Genomic DNA, 23,340 nt, shown 5'->3' on the forward strand with positions numbered 1-23,340 from the left:
AAAATTTTTAAATAAAAATGTTTTCAAAAATATATTTTTCTTCAGAATTTTTAAGAATGAATTCTAGTGTTTCATGAAGCATGTTGAAGTCGGGTTGGCTGTAAAGCCATGTCTAATTCTTTTGATAGGGCATGTTAGGCGTGTCATGTCTGAGTTACATACTAAAGCTTGGCTGGCTATTAAGCCATGCCTGACCCTTTGATTGCAGCTTTAGATTAAGATTGTAAGATTCCTGGAATTCATATTAAAAATTTTGGAATCCTTCTTTTTTCTTTTTCAAATGATTTTCGAAAAATATAAAATAAAAATACAAAAAAATCATAAAATCATAAAAATCAAAAACATTTTTTGTGTTTCTTGTTTGAGTCTTGAGTCAAGTTGAAAGTTTGGTGTCAATTGCATATTCATCTTGCATTTTTCGAAAAATTCATGCATTCATAGTGTTCTTCATGATCTTCAAGTTGTTCTTGGTAAGTCTTCTTGTTTGATCTTGATGTTTTCTTGTTTTGTGTCTTTTCTTGTTTTTCATATGCATTCTTGCATCCATAGAGTCTAAACATTAAAGATTTCTAAGTTTGGTGTCTTGCATGTTTTATTTGCATTAAAAATTTTTCAAAAATAAGTTTTTGATGTTCATCATGATCTTCAAAGTGTTCTTAGTGTTCATCTTGACATTCATAGCATTCTTGCATGCATTCATTGTTTTGATCTAAAAATCCCATGCATTGAGCATTTTTAGTATTTTTTTCTCTCATCATAAAAATTCAAAGAAATCAAAAAAAATATCTTTCCCTTTTTCTCTCTTAAAATTTCGAAAATTAGATTTGACTTTTTCAAAAATTTTTAAAATCTAGTTGTTTTTATGAGTCAAATCAAATTTTCAATTTCAAAATCTTATCTTTTTTAAAATCTTTTTCAAAAATCAAATCTTTTTCATTTCTCTTAGTTATTTTCGAAAATTACAAAAATATTTTTCAAAAATCTTTTCTTAATTTTATCTCATAATTTTCGAAAATAACATCATCAATTAATGTTTTGATTCAAAAATTTCAAGTTTGTTACTTGCTTATTAAGAAAGATTCAAACTTTGAGTTCTAGAATCATATCTTGTGATTTCTTGTGAATCAAGTCATTAATTGTGATTTTAAAAATCAAATCTTTTTCAAAAATAATTTCAATCATATCTTTTCAAAAATATCTCTTTATCTTATCTTTTTCAAAATTTGATTTTAAAATATCCTTTCTAACTTCTTATCCTCTTATCTCTTCAAAATTGATTTTCAAATTTGTTTCAACTACCTAACTAACTCATCTCTCTCTAATTTTCGAAAATATCTTCCCTCTTTTTCAAAATTTCTTTTTAATTAACTAATTATTTTAAGTTTTGATTTTAAAATTTCAAAAAAAATTACTAACCTTTTTCAAAAAAACTATTTTCAAAAATCACTAACTCTTTTTCAAAAATAATTTTCGAAAATCCTTCTCCCTCATCTCCTTCTAATTATTTATTCATCTACTAACACTTCTCTTCATCTCACATCACTGCTCCTATCCTTACCCTTGTGTTTGGATTCTTCATTCTTCTTCACCCCTATTCCTTTTTTTTCTTCTACTAACAATAAGGAACCTCTTTACTGTGACATAGAGGATTCCTCTTCTTTTCTTGTTCTCTTCTCTTTCTTATGAGCAGGAACAAGGAAAAAGGCATTCTTATTGAAGCTGATCCAGAACCTGAAAGGACTCTGAAGAGAAAACTAAGAGAAGCTAAATTACAACAATCCAGAGACAACCTTATTGAAAATTTCGAATAAGTAAAGGAGATGGCAGCCAAACCCAACAACAATAATGCAAGGAGAATGCTTGGTGACTTTACTGCACCTAATTTCAATTTACGTGGAAGAAGCATCTCCATTCCTGCCATTGGAGCAAACAATTTTGAGCTGAAACCTCAGCTAGTTTCTCTGATGCAGCAGAACTGCAAGTTCCATGGACTTCCATCTGAAGATCCTTTTCAGTTCTTAACTGAATTCTTATAGATCTGTGATACTGTTAAGACCAATGGAGTAGATCCTGAAGTCTACAGGCTCATGCTTTTCCCTTTTGCTGTAAGAGACAGAGCTAGAGTGTGGTTGGACTCTCAACCCAGAGATAGCCTGAACTCTTGGGACAAGCTGGTCACGGCCTTCTTAGCCAAGTTCTTTCCTACTCAAAAGCTGAGCAAGCTTAGAGTGGATGTTCAAACCTTCAGACAGAAAGAAGGTGAATCCCTCTATGAAGCTTGGGAAAGATACAAGCAACTGACCAAAAGTGTCCTTCTGACATGCTTTCAGAATGGACCATCCTGGATATATTCTATGATGGTCTATCTGAATTGGCTAAGATGTCATTGGATACTTCTGCAGGTGGATCCATTCACCTAAAGAAAACGCCTGCAGAAGCTCAAGAACTCATTGACATGGTTGCTAATAACCAGTTCATGTACACTTCTGAGAGGAATCCTGTGAGTAATGGGACGCCTATGAAGAAGGGAGTTCTTAAAATTGATACTCTGAATGCCATATTGGCTCAGAATAAAATATTGACTCAGCAAGTCAATATGATTTTTCAGAGTCTGAATGGAATGCAAGCTGCATCCAACAGTACTCAAGAGGCATCTTCTGAAGAAGAAGCTTATGATCCTGAAAACCCTGGAATAGCAGAGGTAAATTATATGGGTGAACCTTATGGAAACACATATAATTCATCATGGAGAAATCATCCAAATTTCTCATGGAAGGATCAACAAAAGCCTCAACAAGGCTTTAATAATGGTGGAAGAAATAGGTTTAACAATAGTAAACCTTTTCCATCATCCACTCAGCAACAGACAGAGAACTCTGAACAAAATACATCTAATTTAGCAAACTTAGTCTCTGATCTATCTAAGGCCACTGTGAGTTTCATGAATGAAACAAGATCTTCCATTAGAAATTTGGAGGCACAAGTAGGCCAGCTGAGTAAAAGGATCACTGAAATCCCTCCTAGTACTCTCCCAAGCAATACAGAAGAGAATCCAAAAGGAGAGTGCAAGGCCATTGAATTAATTACCATGGCCGAACCTGTAAGGGAGGGAGAGGACGTGAATCCCAAGGAGGAAGACCTCCTGGGACGTCCAGTGATCAATAAGGAGTTTTCCTCTGAGGAACCAAAGGAATCTGAGACTCATCTAGAGACCATAGAGATTCCATTGAACCTCCTTATGCCATTCATGAGCTCTGATGAGTATTCCTCTTCTGAAGAGAATGAGGATGTTACTGAAGAGCAAGTTACCAAGTACCTTGGTGCAATCATGAAGCTGAATGCCAAATTATTTGGTATTGAGACTTGGGAAGATGAACCTCCCTTGTTCACCAATGAACTGAGTGATCTGGATCAACTGAAATTACCTCAGAAGAAACAGGATCCTGAAAAGTTCATAATACCTTGTACCATAGGCGCCATGATCTTTAAAAAAGCTTTGTGTGACCTTGGTTCAGGGATAAACCTCATGCCCCTCTCTGTAATAGAGAAACAGGGAATCTTTGGGGTGCAAGCTACTAAAATCTCATTAGAGATGGCAGACAATTCAAGAAATCAGGCTTATGGACAAGTAGAGGACGTGTTAGTAAAGGTTGAAGGCCTTTACATCCCTACTGATTTCATAGTCCTAGACACTGGGAAGGATGAGGATGAATTCATCATCCTTGGAAGACCCTTCCTAGCCACAGCAAGAGCTGTAATTGATGTTGACAGAGGTGAACTAGTCCTTCAATTGAATGAGGACTCCCTTGAGTTTAAAACTCAAGGACATCCTTCTGTAAACATGGAAAGGAAGCATGAAAAGCTTCTCTCAAAATAGAGTCAACCAGAGCCCCCACAGTCAAACTCTAAGTTTGGTGTTGGGAGGCCACAACCAAACTCTAAGTTTGGTGTTGAACTTCCATATCCAAACTCTAAGTTTAGTGTTGGGAAGTCTCAACAATGCTCTGAACATCTGTGAGGCTCCATGAGAGCCCACTGTCAAGCTATTGACATTAAAGAAGCGCTTGTTGGGAGGCAACACAATTTTTATTTAATTATATTTTTATTAGTTATATGTCTTTGTAGGTACATGATCATGTGGAGTCACAAAATAAATAAAAAAATTGAAAACGGAATCAAAAACAGCAGAAGAAAAATCACACCATGGAGGAAGACCTTATTGGCGTTTAAACGCCAGTAAGAAGCATCTGGCTGGCGTTCAATACCAGAACAGAGCATGGTTCTGGCGCTGAACACCCAAAATGGGCAGCATCTGGGCGTTTGAACGCCAGAATTGCACCCTGGAGAAGAGCTGGCGCTGAACACCCAGAACAAGCATGGTTCTGGCGTTCAACGCCAGAAATGGGCAACAAATGGGCGTTCAACGCCCAGAACAAGCACCAATCTGGCGCTAAACGCCCAGAGTTGTGTGCAAGGGCATTTTTCATGCCTAATTTGGTGCAAGGTTGTAAATCCTTGAACACCTAAGGATCTGTGGACCCCACAGGATCACCTCAGGATCTGTAGATCCCACAGGATCCCCACCTACCTCCACTCACTTCTTCTCACCCTCTTTCACACAATCCCATAAACACTCTTCCCCATAAACCTACCTCATAAACTCCACCTACCTTCAAAATTCAAAATCACTTTCCCACCCAATCCCACCCATATGGCCGAATACACACATCCCTCCATCTCCTCTATATCTTCTTCTTCTTCTTCTATTCTTTCTTCTTTTGCTCGAGGGCAAGCAACATTCTAAGTTTGGTGTGGTAAAAGCATAGCTTTTTTGTTTTTCCATAACCATTAATGGCACCTAAGGCCAGAGAAACCTCAAGAAAGAGGAAAGGAAAGATAATTGCTTCCACCTTTGAGCCATGGGAGATGGAAAGATTCATCTCACAAGCCCATCACTAAGAAAAGGATGGAGCAAACAAGAGAGCACATTCATGGATCTCAACAGGCACATGAAGAAGCTCATCATCAAGAAACCCCTGAGATACCTCAAGGGATGCACTTTCCTCCACAAAACTATTGGGAGCAAATCAACACCTCCCTAAGAGAATTAAGTTCCAACATGGTTCAATTAAGGGTGGAACATCAAGAGCATTCCATCATCCATCATGAAATTAGAGAAGATTAAAAAGCAATGAGGGAGGAGCAACAAAGACAAGGAAGAGACATAGAAGAGCTCAAGGACATCATTGGTTCCTCAAGAAGGAAATGCCACCAGCACTAAGGTGGACTCATTCCTGGTTCTTACATTCTCTATTTTTCATTTTCTCTATGATAAGTGCTTATCTAAGTTTGTGTCTTATTACATGATCATTAGTATTTAGTAACTTTGTCTTAAAGTTATGAATGTCCTATGAATCCATCACCTCTCTTAAATGAAAAATGTTTTAATTCAAAAGAACAAGAAGTACATGAGTTTCGAATTTATCCTTGAACTTAGTTTAATTATAGTAATGTGGTGACAATGCTTCTTATTTTCTGAATGAATGCTTGAACAGTGCATATGCCTTTTGAAGTTGTTGTTCATGAATGTTAAATATGTTGGCTCTTGAAAGAATGATGATAAGGAGACATGTTATTTGATAATCTGAAAAATCATGAAAATGATTCTTGAAGCAAGAAAAAGCAGCAAAGAACAAAGCTTGCAGAAAAAAAATAGGCAAAAAAAAAAAAAAAATAAGCAAGCAGAAAAAGCCAAAAGCTCTTAAAACCAAGAGGCAAGAGCAAAAAGCCAATAACCCTTAAAACCAAAAGGCAAGGGCAAATAAAAAGGATCCCAAGGCTTTGAGCATCAGTGGATAGGAGGGCCTAAAGGAATAAAATCTTGGTCTAAGTGGCTAAACCAAGCTGTCCCTAACCATGTGCTTGTGGCGTGAAGGTGTCAAGTGAAAACTTGAGACTGAGCAGTTAAAGTCAAGGTCCAAAGCAAAAAAAAGAGTGTGCTTAAGAACCCTGGACACCTCTAATTGGGGACTTTAGCAAAGCTGAGTCACAATCTGAAAAGGTTCACCCAATTATGTGTCTGTGGCATTTATGTATCCGGTGGTAATACTGGAAAACAAAGTGCTTAGGGCCACGGCCAAGACTCATAAAATAGCTGTGTTCAAAAATCATCATACTGAACTAGGAGAATCAATAGCACTATCTGAACTCTGAGTTCCTATAGAAGCCAATCATTCTGAACTTCAATGGATAAAGTGAGATGCCAAAACTATTCAAGAGGCAAAAAGCTACAAGTCCCGCTCATCTGATTGGAGCTATGTTTCATTGATAGTTTGGAATTTATAGTATATTCTCTTCTTTTTATTCTATTTGATTTTCAGTTGCTTGGAGACAAGCAACAATTTAAGTTTGCTGTTGTGATGAGCGGATAATTTATACGCTTTTTGCCATTATTTTTAGTATGTTTTTAGTAGAATCTAGTTACGTTTAGGGATGTTTTTATTAGTTTTTATGTAAAATTTACATTTCTGGACTTTACTATGAGTTTGTGTGTTTTTCTGTGATTTCAGGTATTTTCTGGCTGAAATTGAGGGACTTGAGCAAAAATCAGAATCAGAGGTTGAAGAAGGACTGCTGATGTTGTTGGATTCTGACCTCCCTGCACGCAAAGTAGATTTTTTGGAGCTACAGAACTCAAAATGGCGCTCTTCTAATTGCGTTGGAAAGTAGACATCCAGGGCTTTCCAGAAATGTATAATAGTCCATACTTTGAACGAGTTTAGACAATGTAAAAGGGCGTTGAACGCCAGTTCTATGCTGCTGTCTGGAGTTAAACGCCAGAAACAAGTCACAAACCAGAGTTGAACGCCAGAAATACATTATAACCTGTCATTCAACTCCAGAAAGAGCCTCTGCACGTGTAACACTCAAGCTCATCCCAAGCACACACCAAGTGGGCCCCGGAAGTGGATTTATGCATCAATTACTTACTTCTGTAAACCCTAGTAACTATTTTAGTATAAATAGGACTTTTTACTATTGTATTAGACATCCTAGATTGTATTTTCTGATCCTGTGATCACGTTTAGGGGGCTAGCCATTCGGCCATGCCTGGACCTTTCACTTATGTATTTTTAACGGTAGAGTTTCTACACTCCATAGATTAAGGTGTGGAGCTCTGCTGTTCCTCAAAGATTAATGCAAAGTACTACTGTTTTTCTATTCAATTCAACTTATTCCGCTTCTAAGATATTCATTCGCACTTCAACCTGAATGTGATGAACGTGACAATCATCATCATTCCTTATTAACGCGTGCCTGACAACCACTTCTGTTCTACCTTAGATTGAATGAGTATCTCTTAGATCTCTTAATTAGAATCTTCGTGGTATAAGCTAGATTGATGGCGGCAGGAGAGTCTGGAAAGTCTAAACCTTGTCTGTGGTATTCCGAGTAGGACTCTGGGATTGAATGACTGTGACGAGCTTCAAACTTGCGAGTGCTGGGCATAGTGACAGACGCAAAAGGAGGGTGAATCCTATTCCAGTATGATCGAGAACCTCAGATGATTAGCCGTGCTGTGACAGAGCATTTGGACCATTTTCACAAGAGGATGGGATGCAGCCATTGACAAGGGTGATGCCTCCAGACGATTAGCCATGCAGTGACAGCGCATCGGACCATTTTCCAGAGAGGATCAAAAGTAGCCATTGCCAATTGTGATGTCCTTACATAAAGCCAGCCATAGAAAGGAGTAAGACTGATTGGATGAAGACAGTAGGAAAGCAGAGGTTTAGAGGGACGAAAGCATCTCCATGCATTTATATGAAATTCTCACCAAGGATTTACATAAGTATCTCTATCCCTATTTTATTATTAATATTCGAAAACTCCATAACCATTCTATATCCGCCTGACTGAGATTTACAAGATGACCATAGCTTACTTCATACCAACAATCTCCGTGGGATCGACTCTTACTCGCGTAAGGTTTATTACTTGGATGACCCAGTGCACTTGTTGGTTAGTTGTGCGAAGTTGTGATAAAAAGTTGAGATTACAATTGAGCGTACCATGTTAATGGCGCCATTGATGATTACAATTTCGTGCACCAACGACAAATTCGGTACACTTGCTGAAGGAAATTTGTTGAGAGACAGTTTCCACCCGCATCAAGTTTATGGCGCCGTTGCCGGGGATTGATTGTGCATCAACAATGATTAAATTGGAAGATCACTAGATTGAGCATTTTTATTTTGTGAATTTCATTTTCTGTTTGAGTGAGTTACTTTCTGTTTTAGTTAAACTTCTTCCCTTCCCCCTCTACTCTTTTGTTTTTCTTTGTTATTTTCAATTCTGTTTGCTAACCCACTAACTGTTTGATATATTGCATCACCCACAACTAATAGTAATTCTGACAAAAATACTTTCTGCACCTATCTTTTCTTGCTTGCACTTGATGGTTGTATGACAGGGAGAAGAAGCGGGGCTTCAACTTCCTTCGATTCTGAACCTGAGAGGACCTTCCTTAGATTAAGGAGGGAGGCAAGGGGAAAGAAAGTGGTTGGTGCTGAGGAAGAGGAGGAATTATTTGAATCAAACATGGAAGACAACATGGAAAACCATCATGAAGAAGAGGATCACAACCATGGGGGAGGAGGTAGAGCAAATCATGCTGGTGAGGATAGAAGAGTTTTGGGCTCTTACATCAATCCAAACCCAGGCAATTGTGGAAGTAGCATCCAAAAGCCAACAACTTTGAACTTAAACCACAGCTCATCACCCTTGTTCAGAACAACTGTTCGTTTGGAGGAGGTGTTAAAGAAGACCCCAATCAACATTTGACCACCTTCCTGAGAATATGTGACACAGTGAAGTCTAATGGTGTTCATCCTGACGCCTATAGACTGCTCTTATTTCCATTCTCACTCAGGGACAAGGCAGCCAAGTGGCTGGAATCTTTCCCAAGGGAAAGCTTGACAACATGGGAGGATGTGGTGAATAAATTCTTAGCAAGATTTTACCCTCCTCAACGAATCAATAGGCTGAGAGATGAGGTTCAAACTTTCAGGCAACAAAATGGTGAGACTCTATATGAAGCATGGGAGAGGTTCAAGGACTTAACAAGGAGGTGTCCACCTGACATGTTCAACAAATGGGTGCAGCTGCACATTTTCTATGAAGGGCTCTCTTATGAGTCAAAGAAGGCCGTAGACCATTCATTCGAAGGATCTTTGAACAAGAAGAAGACTATTGAAGAAGCCATAGATGTTATTGAAACAGTAGCAGAGAACGACTACTTCTGTGCTTCCGAAAGAGGGAACACAAGAGGAGTAATGGAGCTAAACAATGTAGATGCTCTGTTGGCCCAAAACAAGCTCATTACCTAGCAGCTGGCTGACCTCACCAAGAAGATGGAGAGGAACCAAGTAGCAGCAATCTCCACTTCATCAACAACCCAAGAAGGAGTGAATGAAGAAGCCATGAGCAAGCCAACTACATTGGGAATTCACCAAGGCAAAACTATGATCCATACTCTAAGACCTACAATCCTGGATGGAGAAACCACCCAAACTTTGGGTGGGGAAGTCAGCAAGATCAAAACCAAGACCAGAGATGTTACAACTCCAACAACAATGTAGCTCACCAACAATTCACACAGAGGACATCTCAACAACCCCACAACAACACTTCTCCACACGCCTATCAAAACTAAAACAGCACATCTGCTCCGAATCAACCATCAATTGATGACAAGCTCTCTAAGATTGAAACCTTACTTGAAGGAATATGCCAAGAGATTCAAGAAAATAAGGTGTTCAAAGAGGAGGTGCGAGCCAATATTAAGAACCAAGAAGAGACCATTAGGAAGCTGGAATTCCAGGTGGGATGTTTAGCTGAGAAGATTCCCAAACCTACCGATAGCTTCCCAAGTGACACGGAGAAAAACCCCAAAGGAGAAGCAAAGAAAGTAAGATGGGAAGATTGCAAAATGGTCACTACAAGTGATCAAGAGACTGAAGACAAGCAAGGTAAACTTTTCGAACAACCTAAAGATAACTCAACAAAGGAGGAGGATAGAGATCACCAAGAACCAGAAATCTCACAACAAGAGCTGCTGAAGCTCTATGCACCCTTCCCTCAACTACTCAATGGTGCTGTGGGAAAGAGAATATACTCAAGGTTCCTAGACTTGTTTGCATCTCTGCATGTAAACATACCATTCATCAAGGCAATTCAATAAATGCCTGCATTCATCAAGTATATGAAGGAACTTCTTCCCAGGAAAAGCTCACTCAAAGGAGGCCAGACTATAGGGATGAACAAGGAAAGTAGTGCCCTTATTCAACCTGAGTTGCCTACAAAAAGAAGAGACCCAGGGAGTTTTCACATCCCTTGTGCCATAGGTGAAACTATGTTCGATAGAGCACTATGTGATTTGGGGGCCAGCATCAACTTACTGCCCTTATCCTTGGTGAAGAGGCTGCAGATCAATGAGATAATGCCCACAGATGTAATAATTAGACTGGCTGACAAAACTCAAAAGCAAGCAATAGGAGTGTTGGAAAATGTGTTGCTAAAGGTTGGGAAATAATTTCTCCCAACAGACTTTGTCATCCTGGACATGGAAGAGAGTCACACTCACCCAATCATATTGGGAAGACCATTCCTAGCTACGGCCAGAGCATTTATCGATGTAGAGAAAGGGGAGCTAATATTGAGAATCCATGATGAACAACTCAGCTTCAATGTTTTCAAACTCTCACAAGAAATAGATCAAGAGGACAAGGAACTAAGCACAAATGATAATGAGACACTGAAAGAGGAGACAAGCACTGAAGCACAGCCAGTTCATTCTGAGATCCCCTTAATTGATAAACAAGGAAAACAGCAATTGCCACAGCTCAAGGAAAAATTGGAGGAACCTAAACCTCTAGAGGCAGGTAAAGACAGCATCACAACTCCTTTAGAAAAAGAGGTCACCGAGGGCAAGGCAACCTCAAAAGAAACAAAGAAGAAGGTACCAAGGAGGTGGAGGAACAAGAAGATCCCTACGGAAGACTTCTCTCCAGGGGATAGAGTTGTCTCAGCTTACTTCCCAGATATTCCCCCTAATCTCCCCACTGTACCATCTCAGTTACCTAAGGTCTTCACTATCAACAGAGTTCTTTCCCTGGAACATGTAGAAATCATTGATCCAACCAATGGATATAAGTCCACAGCAAGAGGGGAGGACTTTAAGCACTACCAACCACCCTGATGAAGGAAAAACGTCAAGCTGGTGACGCTAAAGAAGCGCTTCATGGGAGGCAACCCATGTTTTATATGTTTTTAGAAAATAGTAAAAAAAAAAGTAATATTCATAAAGTCCAACCCAAACTTGGTGAAGTCCTTATTGTGCAGTATATAGTGAGGAACAAGTTTGGTGTTCAAAGCAAACCAAGATGCATGCTAATCTTGGGAGCTTTGAACAAAACTTTTCATCACAATGCTTCAAACTAAGTTTGGTGTCACCCCATGGTGCCACCAAAATGCATGAAGGGACACACACTTAGTTAGTTAATTATAGCCGTAAAGGCTAAATTGTCTTTTTGATATTATGTCTCACTTTCCTTATGTTATCTTTATAGGAAAAGAAAAGAAGCATTAAAAGGGATGGATTGGACAACTAAACAAAGAAGGATCGGACACCACAAAAGCAAGGGCTACACACTTGTTCTAAAAAGGGAATACATTGGAAAATGTTGCCATGCAACATTGGAAAAATGGAACCCCTAAAAGACCGAGCAATCTCATTCATAAAGTGATGATCCTTGTCTTTTATCCATGCATCACCCCAACCGTCCATCAAGTAACCACTCCATCAATCCACACCCTCCATTCTCTCACAACTTCTCTATATAAATGACCCTTGTTCCGTACCCACCTTCATTGTCATTACCCAATCTTCACCACTCTCCATTTCGGTACAAGACACTCCCTACCCCATTAAAAACCTTTTTCCCACCTCATTCTCTTCATTGCAAAAAAACCCTAAACAACCAAAAATCTCCACAACTTTGCCACCTTCACATATTAACTATCATTCATGGCGTCTTCGGGTTCTAAAAGAAGGAAGGGAAAGGAACCCATGGAAGAACACCCATATGATGAAAAGAGATTTAGAAGCTTGCATCATGCATTGCAATACGGGTGGATGGTTGATAAGGAAATCATTTGAGCTGGGATTTCAAGTTAAAAAGACTGAGTGCCCCGAAATCACAGAGAAGATAGAAAGGAGAAGATGGGAACTCCTCACTGACCCGGTCATTAAGGTGAATGCAAACCTCATAAGAGAATTTTATGCAAATGCGGTTCGATATGATAAGAAGGATGAGTCTTATACAAGCTTTGTGAGAGGAAAGATGGTGGACTTTGGTCCCATGAGTGTCATGAGGGCATTGAAGCTATGGTCTATACAGTTTGAAGAAGAAAGCTATCACTCAAGATTGGACAACCCCAATTATGACCAGATTCTGCAAGATATTTGTGTACCAGGAGCTGACTGGGAAAGGGGTGCGGGAAATAAACCAAAGTTCATCAAGAGAACAGATCTCACTCCTGAAACCAAGGGGTGGTTTGAGCTAGTAAGAAGGTCTATTCTCCCAGCTGCGAACAACTCGGAGGTAAATGTCAAGAGAGCCACAATGGTGCACTGTATACTGAGGGAGGAGAAATCAAGGTCCATGAACTCATAGCTGAAGGTATTAGAAAGATGGCAGAGAAAAGCGACTCAAGAGGAACGTTAGGTTACCCCAGCATCCCAATAACTGTACGAATGATGAATGCAGCAGCATCCCCTTTGCCTCAGCGGAAGCAAAGGAAGAGGACAGCCCCTCAAGTAGTGGAAGGACAAGTCTTAGAGGGTCAAGCACAACAGACCTTGGACATGCACCAATTGCAGGAAGCCATTGATGGCTTGTCTAGACAATATTTGGAAAGCCAAGGAGCACAGAAAGAGCTTCAACTACAGATGATGGGGCAACAAGAGGAAGCACTCTCAAGATGGATGACTCAGCAAGGTGAGTGGCAAAGGCAAATGATGGAACAGCAACTAATTCAAGGACAACAATGGGGAGAAACATTCAACAGGATGGAACAAAGGCAAAACGAGCAACAAGAATCCATCCAGAGGCTAATCAACATCCAAGCACATCAAGGGGCACACATACATGAGATGCATCGAAGACAAATAGAACAGGCAGAACTATTGGACGAGCAAAGGGCATTCGCAGAAGGAGTTTACATGAGCGAGACAGGGCATCACATAAACACTCAAGCCAGGCTCGGCTACTTAGTGGGACAGCTACCAATACTGCATCCAGGAATAGCCAGGTATGAAGAAATGAAGGATGAATTAGCACGAGAGGAAAGACAAAGGGTGGAAGAGAGTCATGAGTCAGTGAGGAAGGCACTTGAGGATTGGAAGCAAGCAAGATTGGCACGGATGTGAGGAAATGCAAGAGGAAACAAGGAGGACAAGTGCCTTCTTTGTTCATTAAAAGGTGGTGGAGTTCCTTCTTTGTTCCACCTTTCTCTGTGTTTTAAATAAGGAAGATCTTGTATGAAATAGAACTTGCTTCCATGTTATGTTTAAATCTTTTTAAATTCTGTCTTTTAAGTTTTCTTTCTGAATAGGTGTATGTGTGCTAGTCTTTATGTCACTGCATCCTTACTTTACTTACTTGTATGCTTGTCCCTTTAAATCAAATGAAGAGAGAATGTTTTTGTTTCAAAAGACCAGAGTAGAGTTCATACTATGGAGTACATTCATGAGTTTGTGGTATGATCATAAGTTAGCTAAGTTGGTTCAACCATAAGGTGGGATGACAACTATCTGGCCTGAATACTTTGCTTTGAATATACTCATGAGACTAAGTATATGACAAGATCCTAATAAGAGAAAGAGAAAAGAATAATGAAAGTGGAAAAACAAAAGAAAAAGAGTAAGCAATAATGCTAGGCACCAATGGTTTTGATCTTAAGATATGTGTCTGTGGTGTTCCTGTGTGAGGGATCTACTTGGATGAATAAGCTCTTAGGGGGTGCTTTATCACTTGGTAACTTGGGTTAACTAACTCGGGATTATCAGCTGAAAGTCCATTATCAAGAGTAACCCTCACCACAGAGCATTTAGTAACCCAAAGAGGTGCTGGACACCAAGGTCTCAAGAAGGAAAATAAATGAACTATATGCCTGTGGTGTGTATGTATGGGGGAGAGACTTGAGGGAGTAAGTCCTTAGGGGTGCTTCAACACCTAGCACCTTGAACCAACTGGTTCGGGAGTGTTGGCTGAAAGCTTATCTTAAAAAGTTGCCCCCTTACAGAGCACTTAGCCTAAGAACACCAATAAGCTCTGAAATGACAATAAAGGGATCAATGGATAAAAGTCTCATGGGATGTAAGCAAGGTGAGTGTTTTAGGACATGATAAAGGTCTAAAAGCCAGTAAAAGAATGAACCTAAGTTGCTATGCATGAAACCACCATAAAATCAGTGATATGATTTCCACAAGAATGACTCATCTCTCTTGGCAGTCCAGTCATCATTCTCTTGTTCCAGTACTTGCTTAGGGACAAGCAAGCTTTAAGTTTGGTGTTGTGATGCCAGGGCATCTTGGCCAGTTTCACTGACCTTTTCTTTACTGTTTTTAGGTTAGTTTCATGCATTTTCTTAGGAAATAAGCTAGTTTTGGGTAGATATTCACTTACACCTTGATTCAAGCATACATTATGCATTTTACATTATTTCATGAGGATTTTGCATGAGTTTAGTGACAAATTATATGCTGCATTGCCCATGACTTGGACTAGAACTTTGATGCGCTCTATTGCTTGATTTCAGGACCAAAGGAAGCAAGGAATGGGAGGTAACTTGCAAAGTTAATGAGAAAAGTGATTGCCAATAACGCTCTCGAAGCCATCATTGACCACGTTAAGAGTCACGTTAACTAAGTTAACGTGAACTCTAACGTGGAGAGGGAAAGTTGAGCCAACGTTAGTGACACTTAACATTGTCACTAACGTTGGCCAATGCTCACAAGTGGCCACGTTAGAGTCCACGTTAACTTAGTTAACGTGGCCTCTAACGTTAGAAGGGGGAGAAACGCCAACGTTAGTGACATTCAACATTGTCACTAACGTTGGCCTAAGGAGAAACATACCACGTTAACTCCCACGTTAACTTGGTTAATGTGGGAGCTAACGTAAGAAGCAAGAGTGGTCGACAACGTTAGTGACACCCAACATTGTCACTAACGTTGGAAGCAACCATACAACCCCCCAAGGAGCCACGTGAACTTCCACGTTAACTTAGTTAACGTGGAGGCTAATGTTGATGAGTGAAAGAAACACCAACGTTAGTGACATTCAACATTGTCACTAACGTTGGGGATGGCTAAGCATGGCCACGTTAGAAGCCACGTTAACCTAGTTAACGTGGACTCTAACGTGAGACGTAGGGGCACCTTGGAACGTTAGTGACAATGTTAAGTGTCACTAATGTTCTCGAAGGATGGCAAGCCCACGTTAAAAAGCCACGTTAACTAAGTTAACGTGGGCTCTAACGTGGGAACAAAGGGGGCTTTTCAAAGTTATTGGGAATGTTAAGTCTCAATAACGTGTGCGAAAGACTTAAAGGCAACGTTAGTGGCAACGTTTGTGCCACTAACGTTGAAGTTAATGTGGATTTTACTTAGGAACGTTAGTGAGAAAGTTGATTGTCACTAACGTTCTCGAACTCATATTTTCACTAAACATTAACACCCCTAACGTCCTGAGCTAAAGTCTCTGCCCAGTTCACACTTTCTCTCTGCAAGTAAAGCCAAGCCCAAATAAAAAAGAGAACTGCTTCAAACTCAAGATCCAAAGGCCTAAGACTTCAAGAGCCAACTAGAAGCTGAGAAAAGTAGTATATATAGGAGTAGCTTTGAATTATTTATGGAGTTCAGAAAAGTTGAAAAAAGAGAATTACTCTCTGTATTCTACCTTCTCTGCATTTTCTAGTTTTATGATGTATTCTCCATCTTTGTTTTCATTTTCTAGAGCTATGAACAACTAAACCCCTTTCATTGGGTTAGGGAGCTCTGTTGTAATTTGATGGATCAATACTAATTTTCATTATTCTTCTTCTATCTTTTCTCCTGATTTTACTTGAAAGCTTTCGATCTTCATCCAATTGGGTAGTTATCTTGGAAAAGAAGTTATTCAAATTTGGATCTCTTTTGAACCTTGAAAGAGGAATGAAGAGATCAAGCTAGAAATGCTTTCTCATGCTGGACCAAATTGGGTTTGGATGGGTATGTGACTATAACCCTCTCAATACTTGATTTGGGAAATGCATGTGGTATAATCAGTGACCATACTTCATCTCTTCTCATGAGCAATTGACCAAGGAATTGGCTATTGATCAAGATTTGAGAGATTGAATTTGTAATTCAATCAATTAAGATTGCCAAGGAGATCAATGAGTGCATTGATTGAGGAAGAGATGAAAATGAACTTGATCCGGAGGATTGCAATATCTCCTAAGCCCAATGAACTCCCAATCTCTGATCTTACACATTCTCTTTAATTTCTGCCATTTACTTTTATGAGCAAATCCTCCATTCCCATTTACAATTCTGTAATTTACTTTCAGTCATTTACTTCCAGTTCTTTAATTCTAGCATTTACTTTTCTGTTATTTACATTCCTGCCATTTTATTTTCTGCAACTCTCTACCCAAATTCTGGATTCGCTCAACTAGAACATTCTTCTAATTAAAGTTGCTTGATCAATCAATCCCTGTGGGATTCGACCTCACTCTATTATGAGTTTTTACTTGACGACAAATTCGGTACACTTGCCGAAGGAAATTTGTTGAGAGACAGTTTCCACCCGCATCAGTGCGTCACACGTACGCGTGACAAGTACTGAACCAACGACGACGCGCACGTGTAGAAGACGCGTACGCATGGGTGCAAGAATGCTTCGTTCTCCAAAACAACGCTACGCTCTCCTGGAAGCCTCATTCTGGTTCAATTAATCTCATTCCAAGCCCATTTAAACTGCAAGCAAGCAAGCCCACTCATATCCCTCAATGAAGGCCACAAGCATCATCTAGAATAGGAGTTTCATTTATTTGTAATTTGTTTTCAATTTCATTTGGTAATTTAGGAATGCCTATAAAAAGGCTTTAGTTTCACAGTTTGAAAGGGGTGATTGATGATTGGATTTTTGTGTGGTTTAGAATTTCACAATTGAAATCTCGTTGCAAGTATAGTCTCTAAACCAACAATAATCCTTTCATACAAAAGATCGTTTGTCACAAGTACAAACCCCTAAAATCTATAAACCGAAGTATTTAAACCTCGGGTCGTTCTCCCTAGGAATTGCGATGAAGTGTCTTGTTATTGGTTATGAGGTATGTTTTGGGGTTTTTGGGATAATAGGCATGAAATGTAAATGGCAATGAAAATAAACTACCAACTAACAAAGCTCTTGACAAGATATGAGAACTAGAAGTCCTATCCTAGTTATCCTTCTCAATTGTGACCACAAATTGTCCATTGCTACCACTTAGTTAACCTCTAACCATGGAGGAAAGTCAAGTGGATGAACTAACTTGATTCCACAAGTCCTAGCCAACTACCAAGGAAAAGACTATCTTTAGTAGTATCCAAATCAATTAGCAACTTCTAATTATCAATCATCAAAGGCATTAGATAACTCAAGCGTCCCTAATTACTCTACCAAAGCCAAGAGGAACAAAATCCAACTCATATCTAGAAGAGGCATTTCAACAAACACATAGAAGGCAATAAAGGCAAACATTATTAATTGCAAGAATTAAAGGAATCTATAACTACAAAAGCATGAGATTAATAATAGAAAGGCAAAACAATTATTAAACAACAAAGAACTTACCAATTGCATTGAAGAAGAAATGTAGATCTACAAAGAAAGTTCATAAACTACAACTAACAATACAAAGGAATTACAAGAGAAGAAGAATTCTACAACTACAAGAGAACAATTAAGGAAGGAAAAGGAAAATTAGAAGAGAGAAGAAGAACTAGATCTAGATCTAAAACCTAATCCTAATCCTAGAGAGAAGTGAGAGCTTCTCTCTCTAAAACTAACTTTTCCTCCAAAACTAATCTAAAACTACACTAGTGTCTAAAGTGTCTCATCCCTCTTCAATCCTTGGGTTAAATAGCATCAGAAATGAGTTGGATTGGGCCCACAAGGCTTCTAAAATCGCTAGTCACGAGTTGCATTAAGTGAATCATGTGCACCCATCGGCGCATACGCATACAGTGCACGTGCGCGCCCCTAAACGCGATGCAGCTAAACAGAATTGAATTGAGATTTGCAGAAAATTAAATGGCGGAAAACATAAATAGAAAGAAATGTAAATGGTGGAAAGTTAAATAGCTGAATGTAAATTGTAGAAAGTAAATTGTAATAAATTAAATGAGAATGGGGGTGATAAACATCAAAGTAAACAACAGAATATATAGAATGGGAAGATAAGAATGGGGAAGTTCATTGGGTTCAGGAGATGTTGCATTCTCCGGATCAAGTTCGTTCTCATCTCTTCCTTAATCCATGCAACTCATTGATCTCTTGGCAATCATAGGTGATTGAATCCCAATTCCTTGGCAATTCAATCTCTCTAAGCTTGAACAATTGCCCAATTCCTTGATCTAATTGCTCATGGGAAGAGATGAAGTACGATCACTGATTATACCACTTGTTTTTCTAGATCAAAGCATCGGGAGGATTATATGTCACTATATCCGTCTAACCCCCAATCTAGTCCAACATGAGAAAGCGTTTCCAGCATGATTTCCTCATTCATCTTTCAATGATCTGAAGAAATCCAAGTATGAACAATTTCTCTTTCGAGACAATTGCTCAATTCGATGAGGATCGAAAGCTTTCAAGCAAATCAAAGAGAATGAATAGAAGAAGAACAATAAGAACTATGATTGATCCATTGAATTACAACAGAGCTCCCTCCCCCAATGATGTGGGGTTTAGTTGATCATGGCTCTGGGAAATGAAATTGAAAATGTAAAGTGCATCTTGAAAACAAACTAATTATAGAGAAGAGTAAATTGAGTGTTTACAATCCTAGATCCCTTCCAGGTTTCAATCCCCTATCTAGTTCAAAACTACTCCTATATATACTACTTCTCTGATCCTCAATTATGTCTTCAAGTATTTGGATATGGGCCCTTGGCCTTAGTTGAAGCAGTTAACATTGGGTTTTGCTCAGCTTGCTGGAAGAGTTTAAGTGAGGCAGTAGTCACGTTAGTTAGGCCGTTAGTGTGAGTAACGTCATGTGTAATTCCCTGGCTCGAAGACGTTAGTGACACCAACATGGTCACTAACATCCCAAAACCCTTTCAATTCACGTTACTTCTGGCGTTAATGGCACTAATGTGGCCCCTAACGCCACACCTTGCCTAAGCCCACATTAATGGTGGTGTTAGTGGCACTAACGTGGCCAGTAACGCCACTCAATCTTCACCATCGCTGGCGTTAGTGGCATTAACGCCACCACTAACGCAAGGCCTTGCCTTCTTTCATGTGAATGTCCACGTTAGTAGCACTAACTTGGCCACTAACATGGCTCTTCCCCTGCATTCTTTGGCATCGTTGGCGTTAGTGAGTGAGTAACGCCACCACTAATGCCACTTCCTTGAGCTTCCCATGTTAATGTCCACGTTAGTGGCACTAACTTGGCCACTAACGTGGCTTTCCTCCTTTGAGCACACCTTTCAATCACGTTAGTGGCATTAACGATACCACTAACGATCCTCTCCTCTTGAATTACCCATGTTAGTGGCACTAACTTGGCCACTAACGTGGCTCTTCTCCTGCTTCTTCTTAACTGAAATCAACCAAACAACTTGCATCAAAGCCTTGCTCTAATCACAAGATAATGCCTCATTCATTGCATCCATTAATCCTTGCATTATTCTCATGAAAATGTTTAGAATTCACAATGTTTGATTGAATCAAAACATGAATGCATAACTCATCCAAATACTTACTTATTGCCTAAGAAAATGCATGAAACTATCCTAAAACATACTCAAAATGGCTTGTAAAACAAGCCAAGATGCCCTGGCATCACCCACATGGATTGTTGGACTGAGCAATAATGGTCGTTTGACTCACTTAGTTAGGCAAGCAAAAAGTGATGTTTTAGGGTTTAGAAGCATTAAACAGTAAATTAAAGAGTAGAAAATGCATGTAATGAGAATGGCGTAAAATTTCGTGAGAGAAATAGTTAAAGTATCAAAGATGTTTACTTTTCCGGATTAAGTTTTCTTACCAATTATTTTAATCAAGCAAGATTCATTTCATGGAAAACTGTAATTGACTAAACCTTAATCTCTTAGTGATTTAGTCTCCTCTAATCTTCATCAATCGCAAATCTCTTGGTCACTTGATTCCGGTTAGAGGGTTATGTTCAAATCTAATTTATGGCCAGAGAAACCCGAATTATCCAAAGCTAAATGGATTATATGTCACGTATCCAGATTAGTTCAAGTAATTAGCAATTTAGGAGGAATTTACTTTCAAGCTGTGTTCAGGTGAGAGACCTCTCCCAAGGATCACAAGAACGTATATAGAATAAGGGTCATACTCTCGTTCCACCCAAATTCATAAAATTAAGAACGAAAGTAATCCTTGAAATTAAATTAGTACATAAATTAAAATAGAAGAACAATAGTCTTAATCCATAGAAATAGATAAAGCTCCTAACCTTAACAAAAGAGGTTTAGTGGCTCATGACCTATAGAGAAAACAAGGATTCTGAAAAGTGCGGAAGAGAGAAGATTTCCCTCCGGGAGGTGTTGGCCCTAAAGGTTGAATCCTTTCCCGTTTTATATCTAACATACTTTGATTTGAAACTAAAATAAAATATTGAATTCTAAATCTAAAAGATTTTGTTTGTAAATAAAAATTACAAAAGATTAAAGATAAAATAAAAATTAAAAGATAAATCTAGCTAAATTTTCTCTTTTGGGTGAGGTTGACCTGTATTACTAGCGTTTAGCACCAGAATTGGCAGTGCTTGGGCGCTGGTTCTGTCCTTTCTGGGCGCTAAACGCCAAACTTGGCATTTAGTGCCCTATATGGAAGTGATTCCAGAATAAAAGTATGGACTATTATATATTGTTGGAAATATTTGAAAGTTGGCTTCCTAACGTCGTTAAAACCACATCAATTAGACTTTTGTAGCTCAAGTTATCCTCGTTGGAATGAAAAGAGGTCAGGGTTGACAGCATCCACTTTCTTCCTTTGTTTTTGCACAAAATTCTGCCAAATTTGCCCGAATTTTACCTGAAATAATAAAAATACCAATGTAACCCAAAGTAGCATCCAAATAGAATTTTAACACTAAAATATAATTAAACTTACTAAATTTTAACTAAATTTAACTAGAAAATAGTTTGAAAAAGGGTATAAGATGTCCAAGGGTTGTAGGGTTCCTGAAGGTTTATGAATATTACATGTTTATCCTCTTAGAGGTTACCCACTTTGAAACATAAGCAGCTACATCTTTCTTCAACATTAGCCACCAAATCATCTACTTTAAGTCTTGGTACATCTTGGTTATTCCAAAATGCATAGAGAATCTGTTTTAATGAGCTTCTGTTAAGATCTTCTATCATTAATTCTCATAGTTGGATATATAGATTCTATCCTTGTATCCCCACAGTCCATCTATGTCTTGGTATAAATCTTCTGGTTTCTCTGTCTTCATTCGTGCCAATAGAGTCGACATCTCCGAGTCTTACCCTTGCGCTCGCCAGATAACAGCTTTGAAATCAGGTGTTACGCACAATTCTGCCATACAAACTCTATATGGGGTCTCTATCATGGCTAATTTCAAGTTTTCAAACTCTGCAAGCAGCTCTTCTTCATTTATCATCATCTAAGAAATGCTCAAGTTCTTCCTGCTTAGGGCATCCACCACTACATTTGCTTTTCTAGGATGATAACTTAGCTTAAACTCATAGTCCTTCAAAAACTCCATCTACCTTTGCTGCCTCATGTTGAGGTCCTTCTGATCAAAGTTATACTTTAGACTCTTATGATCAGAGGAGACTTTAAATTAAGCATCATACAAGTAGTGTCTCCATATCTTGAGAGCAAAAATCAGCCAATTCCAAAACATGCGTCGTATAATTTCTTTCATGAGGTCTTAGCTGTCACAAAGCGTAAGCCACTACGTTCTATCTTTCATCAATATGCAACCTAATCCCTTCAAAGAAGCGTCACAGTACACCTCGAAAAGTCTCCGTGGTCTGCCATGCTAACACGGGTGCCGTCATTAATTTCTCCTTTTTTTAGTTTGAAACTCCTTTCTATCGTCCACACGAATGGTACTTCCTTCTGGGAAAGTCGCGTTAAAGATAATGCTATTTGTGAAAATCCATTGATGAACCTCCAGTAGTATCCAACTAATCCAAAATTCTAAACCTTTATGACAGTTGTAGGTTGCTCCCATTGTACTACTGCTTCGACCTTTGAGAGGACTACTGAAATTCTTCTTCGTGTAATAACATGTCCTAAGAATTCCACTTCCCTCTCCCAGAACCCACACTTTGACAATTTTGCATACAACTTCTAGGTCCTTAGTATCTACAGCATAATCCTTAGTTGTTGCTCATGTTCTTCTTTTGTTTTTGAATAGATGAGGATATCATCTACAAAGACCACTATAAATTGGTCCAGATATAGAAGAAATATCTGACTCATATAATACATGAATACAGCAGGAGCATTAGTTAGTCCAAAAGACATAACCATATACTTATAATGGCCATATCTAGTCCTAAATTTAGTCTTTAGTATGTATGACTCCTTCACTTGAATATGATGATAACTTGATTGCAAATCAATCTTCAAAAATACTGTTACACCCTTTAACTGGTCCATGAAATCGTCTATCCGAGGAAGTGGATACTTATTCCTAATTGTAATCTTGTTTAGCTGCCGGTAATCTACATACAACCTCATTCCGCCGTCCTTCTTCACGAGTAATACTGGAGCTCCCCATAGTGATGCACTTGGATAGATAAACTTCTTTCCTAGTGTAAAATCCAGAAAAATGATAAATAATTAACTAATAAATTAATTATAAGCCAAGGAGATTAAGAGAATAAAATTTATAATTTGGAGAAGTAAAAATAATTGGAATACGAATTAAAACGCTAATTTTAAGGATTTTAGCCTAAAATTGGGCCAACGGGCTAAAACAAGTAAATTGGTCCTAAGTGGGCCTAAGCCCACA

The 23,340-nt window shown here is 38.8% G+C and overlaps 1 non-coding gene across 1 annotated transcript; it reads right to left on the reverse strand.

Annotated features, from left to right (window-relative positions):
* Window positions 1-9,041: 9,041 nt before the first annotated feature.
* Window positions 9,042-9,145, reverse strand: LOC112782026 (small nucleolar RNA R71). Its single transcript, XR_003192770.1, has one exon. It is a non-coding gene; the product is annotated as a small nucleolar RNA R71 (small nucleolar RNA).
* Between the last annotated feature and the right edge of the window lie 14,195 nt (window positions 9,146-23,340).

Source organism: Arachis hypogaea, chromosome 19 (assembly GCF_003086295.3).
Source record: "Arachis hypogaea cultivar Tifrunner chromosome 19, arahy.Tifrunner.gnm2.J5K5, whole genome shotgun sequence".
Classification (NCBI taxonomy): Eukaryota; Viridiplantae; Streptophyta; class Magnoliopsida; order Fabales; family Fabaceae; genus Arachis; species Arachis hypogaea.